Consider the following 16114-nt stretch of genomic DNA (forward strand, 5'->3'; position numbering starts at 1 on the left):
TGTAACTCGATCTGCAGTTTCTGTTCCCAGTTTTATCGCCCGTCTTACTGCATTTTTCACTTTACTGCAGGTAGCCTGCACACGTGTGATTTCTGTCTTGCTCTCGGCTCTATGATTCATTATAGTCTTGTATATCGTGACAAAAGTGATTTCCTGTGGAGGTAGAGTCTCCGGGAGACTTGATTCAGTCTTTATTGTCTCACTCAGACTTTGCCTCTCCTCTCGCGTTTCCTCTGGTGCCAGACCGGATGCTTGAGGCTCACCTGACTTATGTTGTTGTCTTTCTTTCTTCTTCCTAATTCTTTTCTTTACAGTTGATGCGCTGCAGTTAGGCGAGATCTTACTGTCCCCTGATAACTCATCAGCACTACTAATTTCACTGATATCATCCTCCCATTCCTCATCAGATGATTTTTCAGAAAGGGAGTAAAAGTTTTCACCTGACTCTGGTACTGACAAAGTTCCTTGTGAGCCGAGCTCTTTTTCCATTTGGTTATATTGAGTTACAACCATTACCGTATCTGATGGGGTAATTTTTCCAGAGACATTACCCTCTATGATACCCTGTCCTTGTTCCAGAGTCTCTTGAGATTGTCCATTGTTTTGAGCGATATCAGAGATAATTGTGGGTCCCCCGAGTATTCCCTCATGTTGTGTCAGAGAGCTAGCTATTATTCCTGAATTTGTCGTATTCTCTGATACTGCTGCTGCCATTACTGTCTCTGCTGAGGGATCATTATGGCGAGCACTTTGCCTTTCAAATATTACAGGAAGTGTGAGATTTTGAACCCCTTTTTTCAGAGAGCGAGGGATCACAGGAGCATTTCCTTTCTCCACAGTTTTTTTCACCTTAGCTCCCATAATATTAGTCAGATTTGTCTCTGGGATGTCTGAGACACCATTAAATTCTATTGTACTCTCATTATTCTCGTGTTCAACATTTCTATCTTTAGTTGTATTGGTCCGTGTAGTTACCTTTGTAGATCTCCCAGCTGTATCCCCTAGGTTTTCCATATTCACCTCTGTTCCTGGCTCCTTATTTTTGCCCCCACGCGTAGTCACTTTCATTGCTGTAGGCTCGCTTCCTTTCTCTATTGCCTTCACCTGCAGTTTCTTATTTTTTAGGGCCCTGCCTCCTCGCCCCCGAACCACTCAACTCTGAAGCCCACCTAATAAGAGCAGCAGGGGAGATCTCCAGAGTGGCGCCCTGCGCCAAAATGAGATTAATCACTCGGCATTCGAATAGACCTACTGAGACAGCTGTTATAATTGTAATTGTAGCAGAGATTATAAGATTTTACTCACTTTTTCTACTAGCCACTCTGCATCTCTGCATCCAAATGTTGTTACCGTTTTCCTCCAAACTATCTGCCTCTTAAAGCCATGTTTTAACACTTCACACAGCTCAAAGTAATCCAAGCAGTCCAAGAGTCCTCACTGCTCAATTTGCCTGTAACCGGTAATTTCCCCAGCTCCTCGAACTCTGTGTTCTGAGACCAGATGTATCAGCCAGCAGCCAGCAGCCGTGTTAGCCGCGTCGAACCGGAGCAATCATCCCCCTCCGTCCAGCAGCTTTTTTTCCCCTCCGAAAACACTGCGTTCTCTGCGGTCTTTGGCGGTCCTTAGCGGTTAATGAGCCACACCTGCATTAGGCTCTCCGGCCACTGAACACAGCCACTGGAGTCGGTCGCTTGTTCGAGCCGCTGCAGGCAGCTCCTCCCCGAGCGGCTCCGCTCCTCGGGCGGCTCCGCTCCCGCTGCTGCCGCCGCCGAAAAACACGCAAAAAGCCGACCAGAGTTCACAACCTTGGCGCATCATCTCTGGCAAGACTCCGGCAAATCTCCACAGGCCCCCCGCCTTTCATGAGCCGTTTCTACACCGCCGCCGCCCGTCCTTCACGGTCCGAAACAGGAGGAAGAGTAAAGAGCTGCTTACACAGCCCACGCCACGGACGCCATCTTACCTCTGTAGGCTGGTCTTGTTTTTCCTTTCCCAGTCCCTCTTCCCACACAGTCAGCTGCTGCTTGCACCGGGGTAGAAAGCTTTTAGTATGCTGTTTGTTTCTCCAAGTGTGAATGTTCGTCAATCAGAAGTGAGATGCTGGCATCTGTTTGAAAGACTATTTCTGCCCTGTCAGCGTCTTGGCTCCTTAACCCAATATTGCTAACAAGAAACTGGCAGAAGTTCAGAAACTGCATTTTATTTTGCATTTCAAAGTTCTGCCAAGTGGCACTGTGACACATTAACATCATCTGTCCCCCTAGATTTTCAGTCAACATCATGTTGCATTGTGCTTTTAACAGTGCCATCAGTGACTGAAAACCCTCACAAGCTAAGTGCTATTGGCTGAAATGCCAGAACTGGTCAAATGTGTTAAACATGAGATGAGCCATTTGTCAGCTATGTCTTAACGTGTTACTAAGTGATCCAGAGTGTTTGAAAAACTGCTTGTTTCACATTTAAATCTGACATTTTACTTTATTCACATATTTTGTGAGGGTTACCTCTTTCTTTCACATCATTCATTAAAACAAGTGTTGGCAATACACATTGTTTTGTATTTTGTGTAGTGGAAAGTTTTATACTAAGCTTCACAACACAACAAAGTTGCAATGTGGACATCAGCAGCACAATGTTCTCTCACACAAATAACAAGTGAAGAGCAGGTGGCAGAAGCCTGGGTAATGTTACTTGATTCTTGCACAAATATGGGATGGGTGCAACACCGGGAGCGGTGCCACTAAAGAGAGAGGACTTAAGGAATTTTGTATGTTCTCTGTAGACATAAACATAGATAAACAGCAAACCCCGTCTGGAATTATCATACACTCTTGTACTCACATAGAATGATGAACCCTTGCCTATTGTGGGATGCTTCAACAGTGGGTCCCACTTCTAGCGCTTGGAAGCATCCAAGTGTTCTACAGTCCACTCGGTGTTCACTCTCCTAGTTATAGGGTCCCTCGTTTGGGGAAGGTTATGTCCCTTCTGTTGATGTTTATATGCTTGTTAGACTTTGACACGTTTAATAGTATATGTAGGTGAGCTAAAAATGTTTTCTACGGGTGTCGACCAACCACAAGATTAAAAACAAACAATGACAGGGAGGGGTAGCAGGTGAAAGTAATGACCAGGGCAGAGGATGGCGGGTGCAGCAATGTTTGGGGATCAGTCTGCAAAAATATGTGCTTGTTCGGACTGCTACAGATGAAATGGAAAAAAAATACAGTGAAGGGACAGGACAGAGAATGTGGCATAACGGCATGAGATGTCGACCTTGGAGGTGGGGAGCCGGGTTTGAATCTCGGCGCCGGTTCACAAGCACACTTGAAATGTGAGCTAAAAAAAAGTTTAAATAAAAGACATTGGAGAAAACAGGGAAACAATGTCATACAGGAAGAGAAAAACAACAAATCAAAATGTAAGCTCTAAATGCATGCAGCCAGGGAAAGTAAAGGTATGGAGCTTTAACTAAAAGAAAAAAAGTTTAAACATGGGCAATGTAGTGGGACAAATGATGATGGTCTCCACGGTCTTTTTGAGTACCCAGGGGCAGATTTACAAGGCCCTGGCGCCACTTTTGCGTCATTTGTAACATGGGAAAAGTGACGCAAAAGTGGTGCAAGGGCCTTGTAAATCTGCCCCCAGGGCGCAAGGGGCATAAATGGCTTTGAGTAGCTGTAGTGGGAGAGTAGCACGGCTTTCAAAACCAACATTCTGCTGCACTTACTTTTACATTTTTTTCCCTCTAAGCGCGGGGGTGATAAATGTCACACGCACATTTAGTTTGGCATCCAGCGTCCTACTAAAGAAGTACAGAGAGACGACTCAGAACTGGGCTGTATGCGGAGAGCTATCGAAGTCTCTGATCCCACTCATGTAGCTTGTGTACTGTCAGAGTTCTTGCTGTGCATTCTGGTACTTGTAGTTCCGTTTGTCGATTTGTTTTTAAACCTTTTTGTATCGAAACCTAAGAAAACACCAGGTCTGGCTGAGTTACTTTTCTTTCTCTTTTCTTCTCACATCGATGCCCGCCTAGACAGGATAAGAGTGCCACTCTGGTAATTCACGCACAAAAGTAAAACGCTTCCCACATATAGCCATCATTGCAAGTAGGAGGCCACATTGCGAGTAGGGCACTGCAGCCAAGCATTGCCTCAAGATGTACTGTTTTTCTCTTCTGATAGTGCGTTTTGAGTGCGTCACAGTGAGGCATGAAGTGAAGTCAAATGCAGTAACAGTTATGCGGAATTGAAAAACCAGGGATCCCACTGATAAAGGTATATATGTATACTACTAGCAGCCCGTCCCGACCTTGTCAGGGAGCAATCAGGCTTCCCGGACCCCTGCCCGCCCTGACATTGTGCAGCAGCAGCCCGGCCCCCCGCCCGCCCCGTCCCGTCCCCCGCCAGCCCCGTCCCCCGCCTGCCCCGACATTGTCAAGCAGCCTGGGCCCCCGCCCGCCCCGTCCCGTCCCGTCCCCCGCCCACCCCCCGCCTGTCCCGACCCCTGCCTGCCCCGACCCCCGCCTGCCCGGAGCCTTACCTCAGCCGCCGCTCTTCCCCCGCGCTCCTCATTTCACCGCTCCTTACCGCTCCTCCTGCCTGTCCGCCGGTCCTCACCACCATTCCGCCGTTCGTCACCGCTCCTCCCCCGCGCCATGTTTGCCACTCCTCCCCACGTTCCTGGTCGCTGCTCCTCCCCGCGCTGCTACTTCGAAGGGACTACTTTTTTTTATGTTAATTTTTTAAATAACGCATATTTTTATACTTTATATAGCCTATGTCCATCTGCGCACCCTGACAATTACAATGATGTATCGGGTGTGTGGATTGGCGCTGTGGTTCCCGAGTTTACCCGCCTCAAAGGTGCAAAGTTCTTCCTTTATAATAGTAGTATAGATTTAAAGAACGAATCACCTATTATACACAAGTTATGGACAGCTATCTTGGCGTCTTATTTAAGAACCCAAGAATGAAAGAGTAAATCATCTTTACCATGGATAGAGGACATATTAAAAAAAACACGCAAATTTCCGTGGTATTACAAAATCTGCATAGGTCTATTCGTATAGATACTGTGAAAACTGTGCAATTATAAAAAATATATTTAAAAAATATACAAAAAAATATAATTTATTAAAAATTAAATTTGTTCAGAAATTAGTTGACGAACTTTGTGTACTTTGTCTCATGTTAAAGGTATTGACATAAAGGATTGATGCTTATTCAACATTAATTGATGAACAAAAAGAAAGGGCCATAAAACCATAATAGATGTGCAATGATTGTATGTGATCTTCTGTTTATCAACAATGATGTCATCTTTTTAACAAAAAAGTCTGCTAGACCCATCTTAAAATGTGTCTAATCCCATGAAGAAATAAGAAGCTGGAATCAAAGTCGCGCATTTTGTCTGCAGGCACTAAACAAATGAAAGAGACACGACAATGATGTCATGGAAGCCTTACTTCACTTCAGTTAATCAGTCCTTTAAGACTGTTTACTTTGTCTGGAGCCTCTGATAATGTTCCTCTAATGCACCAGATCAGCAAAAACCAATTTCAGAATATTCCAGGCTAAAGATGCAGACTTGGGTAATTTGAATGCGTTACAGCCTGATGCAGTGTTGAAGCCATTGTACCGGCAGAAACAGCTTTGTTAAAAAAGAATCTACTCTAAATCTTCATGTTGAAATGCATGTATGAACCACAAGGCAGCCTGTAACCCCCATGTACAACGTCTGTCTCTCATTTTCTTATTACAGTCCTCTTCTGACATCTGCTGCTGAAAGTCCGATTCACCCGTCCAGCGCCCGCTCTCTCCCCTGCGCCCGCTCTCTCCCCTGCGCCCGCTCTCTCCCCTGCGCCCGCTCTCTCCCCTGCGCCCGCTCTCTCCCCTCCACCCGCCCTGGAAAGCAGAGACGAAACCAAACTCGGGCGAACAGCAGGACGTGAAGTGCTTGGCTTGCCTGGGACCGGGTACGGAGCGCAAACCTGCCAACAGTCTTTGGACATTTCCCGTTTTAAAACCACAAATTCACAGAAAAGAAACCACATAACTTTAACCCAAGATGAACTTACTGAAATTCGGACTATACGACATGAAGCCCTAATCAGTAACCATGTCCGCCCGGTCTGCTGCTCCTCACCGGCCGTCACCGCTCCTCCCCCACGCCATGTCCTGACGTGAGCACGCAGGTCACGGCCGGCACTACTTCTCAGGGACTATTTTTTTTTTAATGTAATTTTTTTAAAATATAACGTAATTTTTTACTTTATATAGCCTATGTCCATCTGCACACCCTGAGGATTACAAAGATGTATCGGGTGTGTGGATTGGCGCTGTGGTTCCCGAGTTTACCCGCCTCAAAGGTGCAAAGTTCTTCCTTTATAATAGTAGTATAGATTTCTTGTGTTAGCTATCGCATTAGCTTGCAAGCTGTAGAGCGGTCTAGTGCCGCACGGGTTGCAGATTAGAACAGATTTCAATGCACCACTTTCTACAGTGGTGCAGTCAGTGTAAGTTCGTGGTTTGTCGGTTCTGGTTAGTTTCTTCTTTGCAGCGGGTAAACCCCACACCTGAAGTAGAAATATGGCGTTTGAGCAATTAACTTAAAGTTTAAACTGGCCTGCGCCGCCCTCATCAAATGTCCACGATCTTAAACATAAGCCCACCCCCACGGCCCCTTTACCATCAACTTAAATGGTCAATGATAAAGGTCCAGGCCCTGCTCCCAGGAAGGCTCTTCAGAGATAATTTCTCTTGGTCAGAGCTGCAAATTGCTGAATGTCTTAGAGAAAGGACCGCTTTTCACCACCTTTAATGCACGCTATGGTGCTGCCCCAGGGTGAGTTGCCAGGTGCTCAGGGGAGGGTGCCTCCCGCTCTGAGCTTTTCATATAAAGAGCGAATGGGTGGCACAGGCCGGGGTAAGCTATAACGCGTACTGCCTGGGGATAAGGGGGTCGGGGTTATACAAATGAATGATAAACATGTCTTTTCCTCCCCACTGCAGCTTGTGCATCTTCTGTGGACACTAGGAAAATGGCGAAGTCCTTAGTTGTGGTACAGACAAGGCTATGTGCGTATGTACATGGCGTCCTGTGAAGCTGGCGCCATGGTGAAAAAAAAATCACGAGACCAGGCGCCACACTATGTACCATGATGAACAAGTAGTCCCTAAACATGACATACCTACAGTTGCAGCGAAATAAAACTGTAGTTGGTCGGTGCTGCTTCCGATAAAAACAGAAGGGATGAATCGGAGCAGCAACCAATAGAGAGGTCGGCAATCACAGTGACGCATAAATAACCCAATTGAAACCAGCAGGCGGGATTACTCTCCCTATACTGTTTACTTCAGGTCTTGCAACAGCGCATGCGCTGTCTAGGCTCGACCTAATAAGAGGGTCAAGCTTTGGACCCTGCTCATTGCACCTGTGGGGTCAGGCGCATTCCTCAGGACTATAGGTCTGGGAATCTCCCATCAGGCTTTGTGAAACAATATGAAGTTTAGAGGATATGTTATACAAGTGCATTCAATGTTTCCTTTGTTTCTTAGATTGGGCAACAACAGTGGAAAAACTCCTTCTTCACAAACTGACATACTTTTGACAGACGCAGAACAAACTTTTTATCTTCAGGGGACAAATAGAACTAGAGCAACAGCAATGCAAGCTTTTCCCATCACTGACCATGCACAACTCAGGCAGCAGCAGTACAAGCTGTGCTTCTTGCAACATGTCAGTAGGATAGCAAGCTTTCCTCCCTCACTGAAGGCAGCAAGTTCAGAATATATACAGCTAGGGCATAAGTGACGTGCATTAAAGAATGATCTCTGGAGCTGTTTTTTCATTCACTGAGAGGAGTGCATAGGTGGATGAGTGAGTGAATGTGGGTGTTGCGACACCTTTCTCATTTATGTCATAATCCATGTCACCATCCCAAATGTCGTGTCTACTGTTTGCATTGATTCTTTAGTTTCCCATGTTTTGACAAGTAGTAAAGCCTAGTAGGCCATTGCAGAGACCTGTATCACTTGGTATACACTACAATTCCTGTTGGCTCCCTAGAGACATGACCAGTGCTTATTTAGTGCAAGAGGGGCACCCCAGCACTCATTTTTGGGGAATGAAACTTATTTTTCTGCATCAGATATTCCCAGAAAGCAAGAGAGGTAAAAATATACGTAGGAAGAGAAAGACAGAAAAAATTTCCCAAAGTTTGAAAACGGGCAACTGCAGCTGAGAGATAAAGCGGCAAAGAGTATCTGGTGGTGGATAAAAGACATAGTTGGTGGTTTTAAGACTTTCATTCTTGCTATGCGGTGTGCAGACATTTCATTGTAACAGTCACAGACGTCTGGCCAGAGCTTCAGGCACCAACACTTTCTTGTACAAAGTAAGCACTGGACTTGGCTGTCTGTAAGAATACGCCCCATCCATGTAATACACTCCCCTTTTCAGAGTCTTCTGGTATATTGTCTTCTGTCCCTCTAATAAACGGATATCAAAATTCTTAGACATGGCAGGCTGCAATCTGCATCTGCTGTGCCTGTGATGCACAACACAGAGTGCATGCCTGTCTTTGATGTGACCTACAAGGTTTTAGACCAGTGATACTCTAAGTACAGCCAGGGGGCCGCATGCGTCTCTCCTGACTTTTACATGCAGTCCACTGAACAACAGCAACACTGGGCTGCTGTTCAATCGAGTCAACAACACTAACATTAAAAAGATGTTAAATATACAGGCAAGATTTTATTTAAAGGTTAATTGAAGGTAAAGGAAGGAAATGCACCACTTAACTTTAGTAACAACTTGAGCTTCAAAGCCATCATGCATCAAAACTGCACCCCCCCCACTTTGCCCCCGACTGCCCCCCTGCTGCCATTGATGCAGCCCTCAGTCACATATAAGACCAAAGTTTGTGGCCATTGGGGAAATGTTTGCGAGTACCCATGTGGTAGATAGATATAGCTGCCTCACTGTAGACTGTATGCAATCTACAGCACATGCTTTCGGTATCCGGTTGATTACTGCCTGTGGCTCTCAGATAGATCTGACTTTCCTTAGCTTCCACATCTCCTCAGTGTTAACCTGGGGTCTGACGTAAGTCTCTCTAGGTCTGTTTGTGGCATGTAAGGACACAACTATAGGCTGAATGTCACCTAACGTACAAAGATCAGACTGATGATGTTTACATACTAAGCGGTCAGGTTCAAAGGTTGAGCGTTAATTTCCTTAACATTAAATGGAATTATTTAGAAGTGAGTGTTAATTACAAGGAGTGTCGATGAACCCTAGTGTGCTGAGCTGTCTTGCAACTTTTGTGCTGTAGGAAATGCCTAATATAGATATGACATTTATACATTTAATGTAACAGTCGATCTCGTAATATTACCATATTTAGGTCGTGCATTCGAGACCTCTTGTATAAACTTTAGTATATACTTATATGTGTATGTATTTTGGAGGCTCGGGAGATCAGCCCTATGACTTGTCTGCTTCTGCTTAGGGACTTTATTTTATGTTCGACTGCCTCTATTTAACTGTCTTGATAAAAAACGACCAGTAGAGGTCAGTAAAACACCAGAATTGCTTTCTGCCTGTTCAACTGCCTCTATTTAACGGTCTTTATAGAAAACGACCAGTAGAGGTCAGTAAAATACCAGAATTGCTTTCTGCTGAGGGACTTTCTTATTTATTTTTTTTCTGGCAACTGCCTTTATCTAACTTGGTTGGTAGAAAACGACCAGCAGAGGTCAGTAAAATACCAGAATAACTTTAGCATTCTCTAGATCCCAGTCCATAGAAATTGTCGTCCACAAGCACCCGTAGACAATAATATTTTTTTCAAATCTTGTATTTTCAGTGATATGACAACTGAAGGCTCTGATTTTCTATTAAAAACAGGGCTTTGGACTCTAACATTTCCAGATGATAGGCAATATTTCTCTCCATGTGTTTCTATACCTGGCGTGTCAGGCAGTTTGGTGCTTTCTTTTCCTCCATGTTAAAGAACAGTAGATGTTTCAGCACTCAGGCTAATGTGCTGCATAGAGGGCAGTTTTTAGGGTAAGAAACAAGACGGTGAGGGGTGGAGGTTTTGATACGAAGAAGCAACAGAGACAAGGGTTAGGAGGGGCAAAGCAAGAAAGAATGGAATGGAAGGGGAAGAAGAAAAGGACTGGGGAGGTGGGAGGGGGAATACGCAACACAGACAGAGCTTGGGATGGGGTGAAGCAAGAAAGAGTGGAGTGGAAGGGGAAGAAGAAAATGACTGGGGAGGTGGGAGGGGGAGAAACAACACACACAAGGGTTGGGAGGGGATGAAGCAAGAAAGAGTGAAATGGAATGGGAAGAAGAAAAGGACCGGGAAGGTGGGAGGGGGAAGAAGCAACACAGACAGAGATTGGGAAAGGTGAAGTAACAAAGAGTGGAGTGGGATGAGAAGAAGAAATGGACCAGGGAGGTGGAAGGGGGAAGAAGCAAAATGGACAAGGGTTGGGAGGGGCATTGCAACAAAGAGTGCAGTGGGAGGGGAAGAAGAAATGGAGCAGGGAGTTGTGAGGGGGAAGAAGCAAAAAAGTCAGAGTTTGGGAGAGGGCGAAGTAAGATAGAGAGAAGATGGAGGGGAAGAAGAAATGAACCAGGGAGGTGTGAGTGGGAAGAAGCAACATGGACACTGGTTGGGAGGGGGTAAAGCAAGAAAGAGTGGAGTGGAAGGGGACGGGGATGGGGAAGAAGAAATGGACCAGAGAGTTGTGAGGGGGAAGAAGCAAAATGGACAAGGGTTGAGAAGGGATGAAGCAAGAAAGATTGGAATGGAATGGGGAAGAAAAAAGGGACCAAGGAGGTTTGAAGGGGAAGAAGCAACAGGTACATAGGTTGGGAGGTGTGAAGCAAAAAAGAGTAAAGTGGGAAGAGAAGAAGAAACAGACCAGGGAGCTGCGGAGGGGGTAGAGGCAACACAGATAGAGGTTGGAAGGGGTGAAGCAAAATAGAGTGGAGTGGGAGGAGAAGAAGAAACAGACCAAGGAGGTGGGAGGGGGAAGAAGCAACACAGACAAGGGTTGGGGGGGAAGCAGGGAAGAGCAGAGTGGAAGGGGAAGAAGAAAAGGTCCAGGGAGGTGGGCGATGGAAGAAGCAACACAGACAGAGACTGGGAGGGGTAAGGCAAGAAAGAGTGGAGTAGGAGGAGAAAGAAGAAAAGTACCAGGGAGGTGAGAGGGGGAAGAAGTAAAACAACTTTTAGGAGAGGGCGAAGCAAGATGGAGTGAAGAGGGAAGGGAAGAAGAAGCGGACCAGGGAGGTGGAAGCGGGAAGAAGCAACACAGAGAGGTTGGGACAGGACATAAGTTATAACCTGTATTATAATATGTCTTAATGAACAAATAGGCAAGAAAGCTGTCAGGTAAACCGTGTATGTGGCACAAACGTACACCAACATTATAGTCTATTAAATCAAGCACACCAGGCTTTTGTACAACTGGTGTTCTGCATCCACATATTGAATATGATTTCATGGGTGAATAATGAGCACTCGACAGGAGCACCAACTACATTACACAAGATTCAACACAGAAAACCCAGGACACTATCCATGATAGGGAATTAGAGGCTATGGGGCCTCAAGGGTGAGCTGGCCTCCAGTCACAACTGTGTTAACACAACTAAGCCACCTGAGTAAATATTTAAAAACAATGCTTCATCTTACAGCTGCCTATCGCTGGGCAAACACAAAAATGTGAAGGTATTTCCCCACACACACCCAGATGTCATGCTTCATCATAGGACTCCCCAGATCTTCAAAAACCGGTTTGATGAAGAGTTGGCCTACCCCCTGGGGTCAGGAGACACATCTAACTAGTTATGGACCTTTGACATAATACTTTTAAAAAACAATGTGATATGCCAAACTGACATTTATGTTAAGTGGGATACCACTAAGTATTGAAATCCCGTCACATGGAGGCCAGCTCACCCTTGAGGCCCCATATCCTCTAGTTCCCTACCGAACATAGTGTCTAGGCTTTTGTGTGTTTATGCTTGAGTACAGCCAGTGGGCTGCGGGAAAATTTTTGGGGCAATAATTATGAAACAGGTATTAATCTTTATCAGGGTAAATCCAAGAGAGGGATTCATTACCACTGGTTGTAGCCCAGAACTTGGGACTACCAACCCTTGTGGTTATAATGCATGGAGGCAGCAAATTGTTTTTGGTTATGCTGCAGTGACAAAAATTCTAAGAGCCCCACCACTCCTATCAGAGACTGTACTCACTCAGTCTTGGGTGGGATCGGGCGACGGGGAATCACTCACCAACATTAAGAACAAACAAATTGGAACATCTTTATAAGGAGCGTTTATGACTGAATATCTGAGGAAGTATGCTGCCCCCAGGAGATTGATTGCCACTAATGAGCCCCGATTTTTTATGAATCGTGTTGGATATGGCCCTTTTTGTAGGGTCATCCCAGAACTTTTTGCCTTCCTCCTGTATTTTGTCTGACCTGTTGGTGGTTTTATGACTCTGAGGACCTTACCACTGCCGATTAGTGTTAAAGTGGATATGCTCTCCCTGTAAATTGTTGTTATGAATTGCTGTTTCCATGATTGGCTATTTGATTTACGAGTCAGATTTTAGTACACTGCACTGTGTGTGCCCAGGGCCTGTAAATCAAATGCTGCTAGTGGGCATGCAGCACTGATTGTGCCACCCACAGAAGCAGCCTGTAAAATGTAACTCTGGCCTGCCATTGTAGAGCCTATGTGCAGTCCAGTACTGCCATGTCAGCTTGGCAAGTGCACAAACTTGCCAGTCCCTAACCTTCCCCTTTCTTACATGTTAGTCACCCCTAAGGTAGCCCAAGGTTCCCCTTTTGGGCAGGGTGCATTGTATGTGAAAGGTAGGACTTGTCCTTATGTGTGGGGCGTTTCCTGAAATGCTGCCAATTTCGTTTTTCACTATTGCACGGCTACCTGCTCCCATAGGATAGAATGGGGAGTTTGTTTATAACATCTTATAAACATAACTACCTTTGGGAACAAGGTATGGAAAAATGAAGTTTGTTATGCCTGCTCTCAGAATGTTATAATGCATCTTTAAGTGAGGGTGATTTTTACATTCTGTGTTTGAAAATACCACTTTTAGAAAGTAGGTATTTTCTTGCTTAGCCATACATATGCCCCTACTAGGTTTGTGTATTGCATGTCTGGCTCTCGATTGTCAGGTGCTGGGGAGGAGCAATGGCTCCAGAGATCCTGATGAGTCAGAGTTGGGCTGATTAGGCCTGGTCTTTATTTGTAGTGGTGGGAGGAGTAGCACCTGCACCTGAATAGGGCTGTGCCTGCCTTACACAATGATGGCTCCACCACCCTGTGATGTGTCTGGAGGCAGGGTGCACACTGATAACTGAGGTTGTTGTGCACTTGCAAAGTGCCCCACAGAACTGGTTTTGGCTGGGTACAGACACTCTCTGCCTTCACAGAACAAAGGATTATTGTATAGAAAAGAGGGGCCCAGACCCCAGACTTTCAGATCACTGCTGAACTAAGGAACCTGCTAGGAAGAAGGACCGGTAAAGCTGGAGGAGGAGTACAGCCACTGTGCTGTGTTCTGTTGGGGTTGGCCTGCAGTGGTTGCTTCTGTCTTGGGTAGTTAAAGGACTGGATTGTGCTTTCATCATCCTGCTGTTTGAGTTTTCTCCAAGGGCTTGAAGTAGAGCTTGCCTCCTGTTGGAAGTCTCAGGGATAGAAAAGACTTCAAAGATCACTTATGGGAAATCACGAGGAAGCTGAGTATGAATACTGCCCCAGTGTTGTTTGCTGTCTGGGGTTGGCCTGCAGTGGCTACTTGCTGCCAAGGAAGGACGAAAAGGACTTTGCTGTTTGCTGTGTCCCCTGCTTGAGGAAGATCTCCAAGAGCTTGAAACTGAGCTTGCCTCCTGTTCTCCTGTTCTGAAGTCTCAGGGACATAAAGACTTCACCACCAGCTCCCTTGAACTTCCTTGCTGGGAGTTCTGACCTGCAAAGTGGTGCCTGAAGTTGATTTGGACTACTAGAGACAGTTTTCCGCTGGAAGCTGGAAGAATCCACGCATCGTCCCGGATCGTCAAATCGAGGCGGCAAGTTTGTTGCATCATTGGGGGACGCTGTAAGAAACCAAAGCCTCACCTCCTCACGCAGTCAGAAACCAATGCATCACCTCCTCTCCAGTAAGGATCCGATGCATCACATCCCCTGCGCAGTAGTAAGGAACTGACACATCACCTCCTCGTAGCAAGGAACTGGCGCATCACCTTCCCTGAGTGTAAAGAACCGATGCATCACCTTCCCTGTGGCCTGTTTGTTTGTTTATGTGACGCGTTCCAGGTACTTTGTGTGAAAAGTGTTGCATCTGCATTTTGCTTTGAACTGAACAATTTATACTATCTGAAAGTCACATTTTTATCACTCTATTGTGGATTTTTGTTGTTTGGTCTTGTTTTGGTTTAAATAAAGATTACTTATTTTTCTAAACTGGTGTGGTGTCCATTTGTAGTGTTTTCACTGTATTAATGTCTGTGTTCACAAACGCTTTACACACTGCCTCTGCTCAAAATAAGCCTGTATGCTTGTGCAGAGCTACCAAGGGGGAGAGCAGGGGTTATTTTAGGAGTGTATCCCCCTTACCCTGACTAGAAGCAAGGGTCCCTATTTTGACAAAGGTACCTACCTCTGCCAACTTGAGACCCCCATTTCTAACAAACAGCAATTTATTTAGAAGGAACTGATCATTCATTGCCTGGAAGTGTACAAGAGATTGGCTGGTACAGATCATAAGTACAGCACGAAATCCAGACCAGCGAAAATAATCCGAAATCCTTTGTGCACATCTTGGTATTAACAAAGAAATTGGAGGAAATGAATACAGATCAATCACAGTTAGGGATGTGAAGAAATTCAGTCATGAAAGAATGTTCCTTTATACAACTGATGAGAATTACGAGAAACCACTAATGGGGAGTTCCTTTGCCCCAAGAATCGCCTGCCTCTATGTGCACCAATTTGGTGCGAACTATATTTACACACAGGAGAACCCTTATAAAGATAATATAAAATTATGGTGTTGGTACATTAATGATATACTGATAGTATTGCATGAAAGTGAGCAGCAGCCGAGGATTACGCTAATTGGATTAACTCCAGAGACAAACACTTGAGGTTCACTCACGCAATATTTAAACAGGAGGTAGTGCTTTTGTATTTAGTGATCAGCATAGGGCATAGTAGCATTAAAACAAGAGTTCAAAATAAGGCCACCGACAAAAGTAGCCTGCTGCTATGTGGCAGTTTTCATCCTAGGGCCCTACGTGAGAATCTCCCAGTGGGACAGTTCCTGCGAATAAAGCGCAACTGCTCCACTCTAGAAACTTTTGAAACACAGGCTACCACCCTTAAGGAAAAACTACTGTCAGGCCACTACCCTAAAAAGACAGTGAGGAAGGCACTTAAAATGGTGAAGAATAATATCAGAGATTCACTTTTAGAGTCTAATCAGAAACCAGAGACTGACAATATTGCTTGTGTCCCTACCTACCTCCCATTTCAAATAAAACATTAGGAAACACTGGCAAATACTGGATAGTGGAACTAAACAGTGGTTCCTTCCACTCTTTGCATTCAAACGGAACACAAACATACATGATTTGCTTGTGGAAACCAAAACTCAGTCAACTGTAAATTCACCACAGACAACCCTCTGGAATAATCAACACCATGTTAGTCATTATCCCTATTGTGTAGCTTGCCACTTTACCAAACCAACAAAAGAAGTACACATCAGGGAGACCATGGGTATTGAATGCTTTGACAAACTGTGATTGTGAGAATGTAGTGTACCTTATCACCTGCCCGTGTGGCCTGTTCTATGTTGGCATGACGACTCACAAACTAAAGGTGCACATAAACGTAATTAGAGCACCATGCGGTGTAAGAATAATAATACTAAATTGACACACTACTACCTGGAAGCTAACCATTATGACGCAGACATAGCCTGGATGGGACTCGAAATAGTGACAGCTAATATCCCTAATATAACCAAGAAACTGTTTGCACATGAACAGAG

The sequence above is a fragment of the Lissotriton helveticus genome, chromosome 5_1, assembly GCF_964261635.1.
Source record: "Lissotriton helveticus chromosome 5_1, aLisHel1.1, whole genome shotgun sequence".
Lineage (NCBI taxonomy): Eukaryota > Metazoa > Chordata > Amphibia > Caudata > Salamandridae > Lissotriton > Lissotriton helveticus.